Source organism: Ambystoma mexicanum, chromosome 7p (assembly GCF_040938575.1).
Source record: "Ambystoma mexicanum isolate Mex_15411 chromosome 7p, UKY_AmexF1_1, whole genome shotgun sequence".
Lineage (NCBI taxonomy): Eukaryota > Metazoa > Chordata > Amphibia > Caudata > Ambystomatidae > Ambystoma > Ambystoma mexicanum.
In genome coordinates this window covers 23,940,672-23,956,806 of record NC_090939.1, presented here as the reverse complement: position 1 = coordinate 23,956,806, position 16,135 = coordinate 23,940,672, and the positions used below count along the sequence as shown (strand labels likewise).

At 45.4% G+C, this 16,135-nt stretch overlaps 1 pseudogene; it reads left to right on the top strand.

Moving 5' to 3' along the window:
- Positions 1 to 1,191: 1,191 nt before the first annotated feature.
- Positions 1,192 to 11,780, top strand: LOC138525634 (zinc finger protein 25-like; annotated as a pseudogene).
- Positions 11,781 to 16,135: the final 4,355 nt, after the last annotated feature.

Sequence of the window (16,135 nt, the reverse complement as noted above, 5' to 3'; positions counted from 1 at the left end):
GTCCTGGGAGGCAGTGTCTCAGGCTCTGGGTTTCTGCCTTGGATTAAATAATGGGGTTCTGATGATGTGGTGCTGTCTCTGAGCGTGTCCTGGGGTGCTGTGTCTCAGGCTCGGGCTTGTGCATTAGATTAAATAATGGGGCTCTGAGGATGTGGTGCTGCCTCTGAGCGTGTTCTGGGGGGCAGTGTCTCAGGCTCTGGGCGTGTGCATTAGGGTACACTTTGGGGTTCTGGGGATGTGGTGCTGCTTCTGAGCATGTCCAGGGGGGCAGTGTCTCAGGCTCTGGGCTTCTGCCTTGGATTAAATAATGGGCTTCTGATGATGTGGTGCTGTCTCTGAGCGTATCCTGGGGGGCAGTGTCTCAGGCTCTGGGCTTCTGCCTTGGATTAAATAATGGGGTTCTGATGATGTGGTGCTATCTCTGAGCGTGTCCTGGGGGGCAGTGTCTCAGGCTCTGGGTTTCTGCCATGGATTAAATAATGGGGTTCTGATGATGTGGTGCTGTCTCTGAGCATGTCCTGGGAGGCAGTGTCTCAGGCTCTGGGCTTCTGCCTTGGATTAAATAATGGGGTTCTTGGGATGTGGTGCTGTCTCTGAGCATGTCCTGGGAGGCAGTGTCTCAGGCTCTGGGCTTCTGCCTTGGATTAAATAATGGGGTTCTGATGATGTGGTGCTGTCTCTGAGCATGTCCTGGGAGGCAGTGTCTCAGGCTCTGGACTTCTGCCTTGGATTAAATAATGGGGTTCTTGGGATGTGGTGCTGCCTCTGAGCATGTCCTGGGAAGCAGTGTCTCAGGCTCTGAGCTTCTGCCTTGGATTAAATAATGGGGTTCTCGGGATGTGGTGCTGTCTCTGAGCATGTCCTGGGAGGCAGTGTCTCAGGCTCTGGGTTTCTGCCTTGGATTAAATAATGGGGTTCTGATGATGTGGTGCTGTCTCTGAGCGTGTCCTGGGGTGCTGTGTCTCAGGCTCGGGCTTGTGCATTAGATTAAATAATGGGGCTCTGACGATGTGGTGCTGCCTCTGAGCGTGTTCTGGGGGGCAGTGTCTCAGGCTCTGGGCGTGTGCATTAGGGTACACTTTGGGGTTCTGGGGATGTGGTGCTGCTTCTGAGCATGTCCAGGGGGGCAGTGTCTCAGGCTCTGGGCTTCTGCCTTGGATTAAATAATGGGGTTCTGATGATGTGGTGCTGTCTCTGAGCGTGTCCTGGAGGGCAGTGTCTCAGGCTCTGGGCTTCTGCCATGGATTAAATAATGGGGTTCTGATGATGTGGTGCTGTCTCTGAGCGTGTCCTGGGGGGCAGTGTCTCAGGCTCTGAGGTTCTGCCATGGATTAAATAATGGGGTTCTCGGGATGTGGTGCTGTCTCTGAGCATGTCCTGGGGTGCTGTGTCTCAGGCTCGGGCTTGTGCATTAGATTAAATAATGGGGTTCTGATGATGTGGTGCTGTCTCTGAGCGTGTTCTGGGGTGCTGTGTCTCAGGCTCGGGCTCGTGCATTATGGTAAATAATGGGGCTCTGGGGCTGTGGTGCTGTCTCTGGACATGTGCTGGGGAGCAGCGTCTCATGCTCTGAGATGCAGTGTCTCAGGCTCTGGGGGGCAATGTCTCAGGCTCTGGGGGGCTGTGTCTCCTGCTCTGGGGGGCAGTGTCTCAGGCTCTGGGCTTGTGCATTAGATTAAATAATGGGGCTCTGAGGATGTGGTGCTGCCTCTGAGCGTGTTCTGGGGTGCAGTGTCTCAGGCTCTGGGCTCGTGCATTATGGTAAATAATGGGGCTCTGGGGCTGTGGTGCTGTCTCTGAGCGTGTCCTGGGGTGCTGTGTCTCAGGCCCGGGCTTGTGCATTAGATTAAATAATGGGGTTCTGATGATGTGGTGCTGTCTTTGAGCGTGTCCTGGGGGGCAGTGTCTCAGGCTCTGGGCTTCTGCCATGGATTAAATAATGGGGTTCTGATGATGTGGTGCTGTCTCTGAGCGTGTCCTGGGGGGCAGTGTCTCAGGCTCTGAGGTTCTGCCATGGATTAAATAATGGGGTTCTCGGGATGTGGTGCCGTCTCTGAGCATGTCCTGGGGTGCTGTGTCTCAGGCCCGGGCTTGTGCATTAGATTAAATAATGGGGTTCTGATGATGTGGTGCTGTCTCTGAGCGTGTTCTGGGGTGCAGTGTCTCAGGCTCTGGGCTCGTGCATTATGGTAAATAATGGGGCTCTGGGGCTGTGGTGCTGTTTCTGGACATGTGCTGGGGAGCAGCGTCTCATGCTCTGAGATGCAGTGTCTCAGGCTCTGGGGGGCAGTGTCTCATGCTCTGAGATGCAGTGTCTCAGGCTCTGGGGGGCAGTGTCTCAGGCTCTGGGCTTGTGCAGTACATTGGAGATTAATGCCTCTCCCTCAGGCCGCTGATAGTTCCTGGCTGCAGCAGCGTGTGCCTTCAGCTGCAGGAAATCCCAGCCGAGAGCAGAAAGGCCCAGCAGCTTCTGATCAGGTGAGTGATGGGCTGTGCAGGGTGATTGTGCTGTGCAGGATTGCATTGTGTGATGGCCTATGCAGGGTGTGCTGTATTATAAACTGTGCAGGAGTGTGCTGTTTGAACGTCTGTGTAGGGCGTGCTATGTGATAAGCAGTGCATTGTGTGCTGGGCTGTGCAGGAGTGTGCTGTTTAATGGGCTGTGCTGGATTGGGCTGTGTGATGGGCTGTGCACGATGTCCTGTGTGATGGGCTGTTCACCATGTGCTGTGTGATAGGCTGTGCAGGATTGTGCTGTGTTATGGGATGTGTAGGATTGTGCTGTGTGATGGACTGTTCACAGTGTGCTGTGTGATAGGCTATGCAGGGTCTGCTGTGCAGGGTTGTGCTGTGTGATGGGCTGAGCACGTTGTGCTGTGTGATAGGCTGTGCGGGTGTGTTGTGCAGGATTGTGCTGTGTGATGGGCTGAGCACGGTGTGCTGTGTGATAGGCTGTGCGGGTGTGTTGTGCAGGATTGTGCTTTGTGATGGGCAGTGCAGGGTGTGCTGTGTGATGGAGGATGTTGGGGTAATCATTGGAAGATGATAAGTGTGCACGGGATTCATCCCAGTATCACACATGCATATCTCTAGAGCACAGTGTGCTCTCCTCATTGTATAGCACTCACACTACATGGCCTAACGCTGGGCGCTGTATTGAAATGTATTTGGTGCTCCAGCCCCCAATCCGGAGGGGGGTAAATTGCCTCCACAACCCGAGGGTATCTCAGGGGGCAATATTCCTTGCCCCAAATCCCAAGAAAGGGTGAGAAGGATGCTAATGGGGGAGGAGGGGCAGAGGTGGAGGGCTACAGGCATAAGAACTGACCACCTCTAACCCAGGACATCACATAGGAGCGCCGCCATCCGGAGTTGCGACTCGAGACTTGGGGAATCGTTATCCTGTGGTCCTGGGCCCTCTCCTGCCAAATTTCATAGTCCTAGCTCCTCTAGGTCACGAACAAAGAGACTGCACCACGCTACGACCCTTTGTGATTCCTACATCACTACGTTGTGGTGGCGGTCTTTCTCTCTTCTTCATGAGCTGAGAAAAGGCTACTGTCCCGTCACGGATGATCGTCCTGTCCCGCCGCCGTTGAAAGCCGGATTGCTGAGAAACTTCGGAGCTCGAACCTATAAGCAACCTCGACTAACCTGGCAAATTTTAGTCCAACCTGTGCCAAGGGGCGGTGAGTACTTGTTTCACTTACCTGTGGCCCCTGGCACAACCGATACATTTTTGCGCACAAGAATCCCTTATAAGATCCTCACTTTGGCTTGGCTAGCCTGCGCTCCCCAGCTATTCCCGAACGTCAAAAGTTGCTCTACCTGCACGGGTAGACCCTTCTCGAATAAAGAGACCTTATTTTTCACCACCTCAAGCCACTTCCTGAACTGCTACAGTCCGCTGAAGAGGTACCGTGTTCGCTCTTGTTCACGACCCCGCGTTGTATACGCACTGCTGTACTTTTGAGCGCAAGCCTCCCAACTTCGTAGGGGTAGACTGCTTAAATTAGGCTTTGGATTCTCAAGATCGCCCAGTGCAATGCTTGTGTTTACCCCCCTTCTCTTACATGTTGTGGATGTGTTTCCCCCACCTTGCATTAGGCTAAAAGCGCTTACATATGTAATTTAGCGATACGCTTGTGTGGTTATTGTTTCTTATTACTGTGGTTATCCGTGTTTGATTACACCAATGATCTGTGGCTAGTTACTGTGTGTGCTCATTGTGGACTTTCCATCACCCTCACCCCTCTTGAGACCTAGTCTTGACCACCACCAAGCTACCAGAAGGTTCCCCTGTTCCGCTAAACTAGAGGGACCTCCTAAACTCTGCCCACCTGGTCAGAGTTTAGAAAACGATCTTAACAGGGGGTAGCTACATGCATAAGAACGGGGATTATTGCACTTGCATAGATATTGGTATATAGTGCCTTGTCACAGGGTGTCACATGCCAGCATCTTGTTTAATATATATCTTGGTGCTATCATGCCCGGGGCTCTGTGCTGCTCAGGGTTTGGGTGGGGGAGGGCTTACAGTGTAAAGCAGTGGTTTTCAAATTGGGGGCTGGCCTCCCTAGGGGGCCCAAAGGATATACAGGGAGGTGGGGGGGGGGCAGACTCTTTAAAAAGGGATTAAGATGACTGCTTTTAATGTAGAAAAATGATTAAGATGACTGCTTTTAATGTAGAAAAAGGATTAAGATTACTGCTTTTAATAGAAAATACAAGCAGTAGAAAAGATTTATAGATCCTCCCTCTGAACATACTTTGGGCCACCTAGGGGGGCAAGCCCTAGGTCGGGGGCAGAAACAATATTTCTACTCAAGGGGGGATCGGAATGAAAAGGTTGAATACCACTGGTATAAGGGAAGAAACACAATTGTGCCAAAGTGAGGATTAAATCGTTCTGTTATAGATTTACAAACACAACCATTCCCAAACACAGGACAGCCTGGCCCTCCCGTCTTTGCTGAGGGAATTGTCCTCTCACTTGACACGATTGCCTCAGATTTTATAATATGCCTTTTTTTCTGAAATGCCACCTTCAGTATTGCGTGGGATTTGAATCCACAGAGGCTTTGTTTGTATTTCACAGGGGTGGGGTCGCGGTGGTGGGGGAGGGGCGTGTCTGGGACCTCCCTGAGCATGTTTTCCTGAAGACCAAGACAAGAGGTGTTTTAACAACACATTTGGCCTGTTTGATTTGATTGGACACAACAAGCTACATTTTGTGGATGTAGCTTTTAAAAAGAAATGCATGTGTATTGAGTTTTGTATATGACGTGCACTGCCCTGTATTAATATTGCCTCTGTTGGGAGGCAAGTGCAGCGTCCTAACCGCGCAAAAAGGTGCTGACTGCGCAAATTGTATTAGCAGAGAGAGCGCTGGCTGTTTAGTGTCAGTATTGTGTTAGTAGATCCGCACACGTGTTAGCTGTGCAAGGTAATGACGCTGCTTAGTATGTTTAGAAAAAAGGTAGCAGGCGCCCCTCTCTAGAAAGGACATGGCATGATAACCTGTTCTGTGGTTTTTTCCCACTTTGAGAGTCCGCAGCCATTGTTTTTTGCTCAATGTACTTTTCACAAAGGAGGAATATCCATTTGCATATCAGTCTCTGTCCCACCCACAAGGGCAGTCCAGCACCGAAATGCCAGCCAAACCTCCTTTGAACAAGAGTACCAACAGCAACCCCAAACCCATGTTGGGGATGTCTAGACTTCTGTATAGGTATTAGCCAATGGGAAATGTGGAAACGTGGGATCATGTTGTAACTAATATGTTTATGTTAACTCAGTGGTTTTCCGCTATAAAAATGTATTTTGTATTGGGACCATGTCGAGCTTAGTTTCAGTTTTCAGATCTACGGGTCTGACTGACGCTCCCGGCCACATTTGCTTTTAATGAAACTTCTTTTTCTTGTAAATGGTGCACTGCTTATTTTAACCCTTTTGTGTTTAAAGATTCGATTGGATCCATTTAGGTAAACAAGGCCAATAATACAAACATCATATAATGAAAAGAGCAGTAAATGTAAAACAGGCAGATAAGATAAAGTAAGGATTAATACAAAAGTAAGCCAAGCAACCTAATAACATATAGTTTCAAAACAGTCGTTTTCATGTTTTAATCCTAAGGGGGAAGAGCATTACACACAACAATACAAAACACCAACTGGACAGAACATACACAAGAGGAAGAAAGGAGGGAGGGGAATGAAGAGTAGAATACAAATATCGCAAATCGTATTGCAGGATAATGCTTTGCAGGGTACTCATGAGAATTTACAAGGATAAATAAACATTGAAAAATTGCCATTTCAACTGATGTCTCTCTTGCAAGTCAGATATGGATGCATTACAGCCTTCTAATCTATGAATGTTGAATATGGTGTTCCACCAGAATTTATAATGAATTTGGTTTAGGTTTTTCCAATCACTTGTAATATTTTGGATTGCTACCATTAAGCATAGGTCAAACAGGTATTTAGTATATTTGTTGACAGAGTTATAATTTAAGATGGAGCTATCTAATGTAAGAAAAGCAAAGCATCAGGCTACAAACCTAACACCGACAAATCGGAAATCCTTCCACTTAATATAGATTGCACCCGGTTTCACATGGTGTCCCCTAGGATTCAAACACTTAGGTATCCATATTTCTTCCTCCATCAATAGCATTCGCAAACAGAGTCAAAGAACTAGTTTCCTCCTGGTTCCCCCTGTATCTCTCCTGCTGGGGCGACTGGAATCAATTAAGATGGTGATTTCCCCCATGATCCTCCTCTATATAACCCCTATTCCTCTGTCTCCTTCCATCTTCAAATCTATAGATTCTTGTCTTACTAAATTCTTATGAGGGAAAAAGAAACATAGCATATCGCTCTGTAAACTCAAAAGACCCCGCTCCCAAGGAGGGGTAGGCTTCCCTGACTTAAAAAAATATCATGTGGCCTTTGCTGCTAAGCAAACACAGTAGTGGTTTTCTCAGGATGAAAGATCTCGAGTGCCTAGGTGGGTGACCCTGAGGAGCTATGGCTTTCCTAATGTCCCTGGCTGACCTTTACCTTATTAAAGAGAAAAATAAATGTATGAAATACTTTTGTTTTTGTCATTCCATCCTTTCCCTTAAGATTTGTATGCTCCCATCCATAACTAAGCAATCTTCATTCATATCCCCATTCATTTGGTATAATCCCTTGATCAAAAGGTAAATCTATTTACTGGAAGCTATGGCTCTCTAAGGGTATCAATTATTTAAATGTGGCATTCCCATCACATTTGATGAATTTATTGCCAAATTCCATATGCCTGGTTCTGCCTTGTCGCAGTTTCTTACAGTTATTGCTGCAATTGTAGAACATTTTGAGACACTGTTGTATAGCTCTAATAATCCTGATCAGCTAAAAGGACTTCAAATGCTCACGGCTGGATCATCAGCTTTCTTGGCCCCTTCAATGGCAATGTATTTCTAAAATTACCACCTCTGCAAGTCTTATTCTAACTTGGTTCTTTTTTCATCACAGAGCCTTTATCGCCCCTATATCCCTGTGGCCTATCACCTAATGATAATTGCTGGAGCTGCTTGCAAGTTCAAGGTTCTTTCAAACATATGTTCATAGAATGTCAATATGTTAAACCTTTTTGGGACTCTGTGTGGAATACCATCAAATGTATTTTTAACCTTTCTATGGACTTCAGCTTTGATTTTCTTATATTTTAACCCTTTTGGAGTTGTTGTTTTTTCTTTCCTTTTTGGGTCTTCCTCACACCACTTTTTGGAACAGTGACGCTCATTACACATCTTAATAAATGAGCACATTATTATGTAATGAGTCTACTGAAGTTACACACTTCCATGTTTTCAAATTATTGCCAGCGAGGGAAGGGCACATTTATATAGCGCTCCGTATAATGCGACTCACCTCTTGGCGCTGGGCATCCCCGTAGAGGAGAAGCAATAACCTGCTCATCGGCCGCTGAATACATGAAGTGGCAGTGGCTGGGTTACAGCCTAATTTTAGGTGAAGCGAGTTCCAGAGTCTGTTGCCCCATACAGAGACCCCTCTTCCCCCACGTGTGGAACATTTATAGCTGGGAACAACCACTAGACCTGAATCGGCTTCTCTCAGGAATCTGGATGAGGATTTATTTGTGGTTTAACCACTGACTGCTTGACATTCACACTCAGAGACGCACAGAGACCATCTGAGGCATCCACTGACTGCTGGACATTGACTCTCACAGACACACAGAGACCATCCCAGGCAACCACTGATTGCTCGACATTCACACTCAGAGAAGCACAGAGACCATCCAAGGCAACCAATGACTGCTGGACATTGACACTCACAGACACACAGAGACCATCTGAGCAACCACTGACTGCTGGACATTGACACTCACAGACACACAGAGGCCATCCAAGGCAACCACTGACTGCTGGACATTGACACTCAGAGACACACAGAGGCCACCGAGGCAACCACTGACTGCTGGGCATTGACACCTCAGAGACACACAGAGACTATCCAAGGCAACCACTGACTGCTGGACATTGACACTCACAGACACACAGAGGCCATCCAAGGCAACCACTGACTGCTGGACATTGACACTCACAGATACACAGAAACCATCTGAGGCAACCACTGACTGCTGGACATTGACACTCACAGACACACAGAGACCATCTGAGGCAACCACTGACTGCTGGACATTGACACTTGCATACACACAGAGACCATCAGAGGCAACCACTGACTGCTTGACATTGACACTCACAGATGCACAGAGACCATCCGAGGCAACCACTGACTGCTGGACATTGACACTCACAGACACACAGAGACCATCTGAGGCATCCACTGACTGCTGGACATTGACTCTCACAGACACACAGAGACTATCAGAGGCAAACACTGATTGCTCGACATTCACACTCAGAGAAGCACAGAGACCATCCAAGGTAACCAATGACTGCTGGACATTGACACTCACAGATACACAGAGACCATCTGAGCAACCACTGACTGCTGGACATTGACACTCACAGACACACAGAGACTATCCAAGGCAACCACTGACCACTGGACATTGACACTCACAGATTCACAGAAACCATCTGAGGCAACCACTGACTGCTGGACATTGACACTCGCAGACACACAGAGACCATCTGAGGCAACCACTAACTGCTTGACGATCAAACTCAGACTAGGTTGGGTCCAAAGCACTTTCATGTATGTGTGTGTGTAAGCATGTCATGAATGACCTACAGGTTGGGTCCAAAGCACTTGCATGCATGTGTGTTTAAGCACTTTATGAATATACTATAGGTTCATAGTATGAATCTCTTACACACCATGTGACAGAATTCCATCAAATGATTTTAGGCAAAATGTGCCTGTGTGTTGTGGAGTAAGAGTGGAATAAGCTAACTGTGTTTCATGACAATTACTTAAAAGGAAAGTTGTGTTAAAATGTTTCAAAGTCAAGACAAACATGTAAGATAACTCATCAAGTTAAGCACTCATCTCAGACATCATTGTCCAAAAGTAGCCAACCAGGTGCAACTCCTACTCTGATTCCCTGCATCAATTTTGAAACTATTACAATTCCCAGTGAAATAGAGTATGAATATAATTGCTATGTGCTGTTTAACAGGTGTATACATAATCTGCTGTTTTAACTCCACAGATGGTTGAAGTATGAAGAGAGAAAGCAACACTGCATTTCAGGGAAGGTACCTGAAAAATTAAGACCCTGGAAAGTTACAAGGAAGAAAACTGTGGGTTTCCCAAGAACTCTGAGTCTAAAAGTTGTTTCATTCCATTAAACATCACTGTGTGTAAGGGTTATCAGTGGAATCAGTGCACACAGGACCTTTACAAGTCTTATCTATAACAGAACAATCCGTTAAAGAGGACAGCGTGTTTCCTGCAAGAAAATACATAAAGGACAATCGCAAATGAACTCAATGCAAATGTGAACATTTTTAATTTTATGTTTGTACTGATGCTTTATCGGAGAAGACACAGGTGGAATGTGCTGTCTTCCCATGATTGCATATAGGTTAAACCTACTAAACTCTGATACATTCGCCTGTCAGTGTGGCGGCACCTGCTAGAAAACCTTTGGTCATAAAATCAGTCTGATTCATCACAAGAGAAACCATGTGGTAGAAGGTGTCAGAATTGCGATCTAGTGTGTTCAAGAAAAAGGTGCAGCACAATGTAGATTGTCCATAGGGGTACAACAATAGAAACCCATAGAAAGAAGCTGTTGCAGGTAAAATCAAGGATCCTGTGAGAGGTTTATAGTGAACAATCTCCAAATCTCCCGACTTTGAAATTTCGAATTCTTGTCATGGAATTTCTGCTCAATAAAACCCATTCTGGAGACACTCACCTTCAAGAACAATTGTATCAGGGCTCTAAATGTGATAAAGAATTCAGTCTAAATCAGAAAACACACTCTGAAGAGAAACCTTATCAGTGTCCTGAATGTCAAAAGAGATTCCTGCAGAAAGCATATCTAAGGAAACATGAGAAACTACACACTGGAGAAAAACCTCATCAGTGCTCAATATGTCTAAACAGATTCATTCAGAAATACCATCTGACTATACATGAGAGAAACCACACTGGCGAAAAACCTTATAAATGCTCAGAATGTCAGAAAGGATTCAGTCAAAAAAGTAGTCTGACCGAGCATGAGAGAAAACACACTGGAGAAAAAACATCAGTGTTCAGAATGTCAAAAAAGATTCCATCAAAAAAACAATTTGACTCTACATGAAAGAAAACACACTGGAGAAAAACCTCATCAGTTTTCAGAATGTCAAAATAGATTCAGTCCAAAAGGCATTCTACCTCAACCTGAGAAACAACACACTGGAGAAAAACCTAATCAGTGTTCACAATGTCAGAAAAGATTCAGTCAGAAAAGCAGTCTTTCTGTTCATGAAAGAAAACATAGTGGAGAAAAACCTTATCAGTGCTCAGAATGTCAGAAAAGATTTAGTCGGAAAGTCAATATGACTCAACACGGCATGAGACCACACACACCCGAGAAAACACTTACCATGCTCTGAATGTTGAAAACGTATCAGTACTGAAGAGAATCGGACTAAATAGAAGGGAAAACACCTTGTAGAAAACGCTTCTAAGTGCTCTGAATGTCAGAAGAGCTTCAGTGTGAAAGGGGTTCTGACTAAACATGAAACTAAACACAGCAGAGAAAAACATTATCAGTACTTGGAATGTCCAAAAGCATTCAGGTGGAAGGACGGTCTAAGACTGCAGAAAGGGACACGCACTGTAATAAAACCTTTTCAGGGTTCCATGTCATTTCAATATTCTGGTGCTCTGAATGTCAAACAAGGTTCTGTCAGAAAACCAGTCTGAAATACCATGACTCAGCAGAATTATAGAACACAGATTGCAAAAGCAACGGGCAGTGTCCCCACACCTGATAAAAGTACTGGAGCGAGTCATGTAATGGACAATTGCACACATGGCTGCTGTAGTAAAGGCTTCATTCTCCGCTGCCATGTGAACAGAAAGACCAAATGTGATGAAATATCGAATGAGCAGCAGAACCTTGAGCAAATCAGCAGCAATAGCCCCAGTTGGAACCTGTGCAGTGTGAGTTCTTTATTTTGTAGTGTTTTGTTATTTACCCAATTCAAGCATAGCTGCGTCAGATCGCTGTGAATCGAGATGTGATGGTTTATAAGATCAGCCAAAAGTAGAACTCAATAAATATATTCGACTTGAGCAAGTCTATATAGTGGCAATGTTGTCCATGAGACCCCCAAAGGGTTAATTGGGTCTTTTGGCGCCAATTGACATTCTGGCACCTTGAGAATGCCTCTAGTATTTACAAACGGGTATTAACTGACCAATAAAACTTTATACTAAAACATTTAGGTGATGAATATTTAACATGCAGTGGTCAACAGACATTTTATAGGGAGCTGGAAGACTTCTTTGGCAGGTCAACTTGAGGCTGGAAGACTAAAAGGGTGGTACAAAAAAGGGCTGCTTTAACTCCCATTGTGAATTGATTTCAGGTAGTATTTTAGTTGAGAGGATAGATAAAATGATTTCCAAGATGGAGGAAGTTGAATCAATTAAGGGTGCACGGGACAAATACATCACTCTGGTAAAACAAGTCACACTCAAACATAGCAGTAATCAGTGTCCAAAACTTGCGGACACTCCTAACCCACGCACACAGTCAGTGTTTTATTTACTGGTGATATAAATAGAATAATCACATCTTACATTCATAAGTGAATAATAATGTTTGTGAAACTTCATAGTGAGAAATAATTCCAAATAATTTATAAAATGAGCTCTATGCGTTTCGAGATATCCATCTTTTCTTCAGGAACTAGAGATCCACTCTTCAATTTTCTACAATATAATTCTATAAACAAATTTGAGAAAAAATGCCAGAAACCATTGCCTCACAACATTTCTTGGTTTGTTTTAGCAAAGATAACAGACTCTGATACTTCACCTAATTGTTTCGCGTGAGGTGGGTAAGTAGTGCTCTGAATGCGCAATACATCTGTGCGGCAGAGCTACACTATTAGGGCAAGTAATCTCTGGATGACACATTTGTACGAATGATCTGAATCCGCGTTTTGATTTGAGCTACTATTAACAAATTCTACATGCTAGAAGGTCCTACCCTTGTATGCCTTTTTGATTGATCGTGACTGTAATTATCTCTAGAATGTATAGTCTTCAATAAGTCCTCAAGTGGCAAAATCCCGTCTGTAGGGGTCCGCCTATGGACGGGACAGTTCCCGTTCAGGGGGCACATGGGGTTAGTAGGCGCTTCGGTAGAATCGCTGCATGCTACACTTGTCGTTGTAAAAAACGGTTGCTATGCCAACGTGTCTGCGAGACACAGATTTCTGCCAAGAAGGAGTACATCGCTAAGTATGTTTGTAAGGTTGTGTGGGATTAGTTAATTATTGATTATTTGTAAAGACTTGCGTTTTTAAAGTGTCAGGTTCGGTAGTACACAGGAAAACGCAGCCGGATTCCCTCATGAGAGCGTGAGCATCGCTCGTTGCTCGGATATTGTAATGGATCTTTGCTAAGCGACATTACGAGTTATAATGGATGTCATGAAGTCATGACAGTTGCGTCCGGGTTCCATGGGATATGTAGACCCTCATTGTAGTTTAGGAAGGAAAAACATACTGATTACCCTATAAACCAAACCATATGGCACTAAAGAACTTGGGAAGAGACGATCACTATATACAAAAGCCATTCACAATAGGAAAAAGGAGCTGGTGGATAATTCTTGGAACTTGCTCCTGGAAGCCTCACAGGTCAACGAGACTAGGAGGTTCTGGGAGCCAGTGAATGTGGACCTCCTCTCATTCATGAGAGACGGGACGTAATAAGTGTAATAAGCGCAGCACCTAGAGCTATCTGGGTAGTCCTTTGTTCTGATCTTTACTCTGATAGACCTTTTAAATACTCCAAATGCCCGAGATATGCTTTTCTTAGATTGAGAGAATGTCAACCCCGCTCTCATGTCTGTAGAGGAGCCCATCCGGCATGTGTTGAGATTCTCTTGGGAGTACGTGCTGAAGTCTTTCTAACTTAGAGAGCTGCACAAGCGGCAGCCTCTGTACCCTCAGAACTTTTTAAATATGACCCTTGTTTTTGGTCTGTTGTTTTATTTATTATTTCTAATAGAATGTTAGAATTGAACATTTTTCCAAAGACATGGAAGGATGCGTTACTATGTCTAATATATAAAAAGGCAATTACACTCTCCCATGTTCATATCGACCGATATGTCTTTTAAGTACAAGTTTTAAGATCTTTTCACATACCCTACTGTACTATTTAAGTGAGTGGCCACAGATGCACTACATCTTCCCTGATTCAGAATTGGGCTTTCATGAAGGTCTTGACACTGCAAATCAGATGCTGAATTTGCACCTGATTATTGCCAATTCTCTTCAAACTAAGAGCAAGCCTATATTTATCCCTTTCATGGACCTCTCCACTGCCTTTGATAGTGTGAACAGGTCTAAGCTGTGGAGGGTGCTTTGTGAATTGGGCATATCAGAAAATATGCTCCTCACAGAGATAACGGGGCAGCTGTTAGAGTAGGCAGATCTGGAGAATGTAGGAAAGAGGTTTATGGCAGGAGTGCGTTTTGACACCCCTGCTGTTCTCCTATAAACCGATAACCTAGAAACTGCAATGTTGGATGGGCAAGTGGATGTTCCACATTTAGGCTCTTGAAGTTTTCTTGTCCTGGCGTATGGTAACTATCTCGCCCTTATTGCCAGGCACCTTGCTCGTTACAAAAAATAATTAATAGGTATGTGAATTTAATGGAAACCTTAGATTTAAAAGTTAACACGGCCACACTGGTGGTAGTTCGTTTTTTTTACCACATAAAAATCATCAGAATAGATTGTTATCTATTCCGCTGGCCCTGATGAAAGGATCCCAGAAAAAAATGCTTTTCATATTTAGAGTTTACATTTGTGAAAAATCTGAGGGGTATTGCGGTCCCCAATAAATGTGAGACGAGACTCAGTGCTGATTATTAAGGGTATTTACACAGCTCGAGTCAGAGCAATTGGGACACTTGATGCTGACGTGTGGGTCTTTGAGGAACCACAGAAGCTCCAAAAAGTAGAATACCAATTTTGCCGTAAGATGTTAGGTCTTCCTGGATGCTCGCCTGGTTATAAATTATGTATTGAACTTGGTATGTGTCCTATATCGCAGACCTGGACCTCTTAAGCTATGGCTACCCGCTCGGTCAAATACCAAGGTGGTAAACTGGCCAACCCTGCTGCAGTCTCTCCCTCTCCTGTCGCTTCCCAGGCCCTTTGCACGGCACTTGCCTCCCACTTCATAGCTAAAACCAAGGATATCCTGTCCACCCTCTCATCCCCTCCCTGTCTGCTCCCCCTTCTGTCTGCGAACTCTGGTGCTCCTACAGCTAACCCCATGACTTCCTTCTAGTCCTTTCCTCTGTTCTCCCCTGACAAGGTCTCTAGACAAGTCTGATCTATGAAAGCCTCATCAAAACAGGTTTTTCCTTGCTCTTTTAAAACCATCAAGGACCATATTGACACACTTGCTCCTGGCCATGCTGATTTCTGCAACCTCTCGTTTTGCCTCAGGAGCCTTCCCTTCCCCCCTTAAGCACTCTCTTGTACGCCCTTCTTGCCCAGCTAACTATCGGCCAATCTCCATCACTCCCTTTCTGGGCAAACTGCTAGAAAAGCTGGCCATCTCACAGCTCAACCTTCACTCTGATTCTGTTGGTTGTCCCCACAACCATCAATCTAGCTTTAGTGCTTCCAGAAGCATGGAAACTGCTCTCCTGAACATCCGCGAAGATCTGCTCTCCAACCTTGACTCTAACATCCCCTCTTTCCTCATCCTACTTGATCTCTCTTCGGCCTTCAACACGGTCAACCTTACCATCCTGCTCAACCATCTACATGATAACCTGGGTATCACCGATCAGGCTCTGGCCTGGCTGACCTCTTTCCTCTCTGATCAACCCTCCCGGGTCCGACTTGGCTCCTTACTTTCATCCATCTCCCTTTCTACCTGTGGTGTGACCCAGGGGTCTAACCTCTCACCCTGGTTTTTCAACCAATACCTGGTAACTTTTGCTCATCGCATTGCCATTTTCTGCTCCCACTTTCAGTGCTATGCTGACAACACTCAACTTATTTTCAGGTTTCCCTCGGCCACCTCCTCTCCTTCTCTCATCTCTGATTGCCTATCTGCCAATCAGGATTGGTGTGCCGCCAACAATCTCTGCCTGAATGCCAGCAAGACAGAGATCCTCCTCATCAGCACACCCTCACCCTCCTTTCCTCTCACTCTCTGGCCGATCTCCCTTGGCCATCCCCCTACCCCTACCTGCGAGGCTAAGAACCTCTGGGTCATCTTTGACTCCACGCTTTCCTTGTTTGCACACTTCTCTGATGTCTCTAAAAAGTCAAACTTCCTTCTGCACTTCCTCAGAGGTATTCTGCCTTTCCTCTCCTTCCCCCAGAAGCTCACTGTCTTTCAAGCCCTCGTACTCTCTAGGTTGGACTATTGTAACAGCCTCTTTC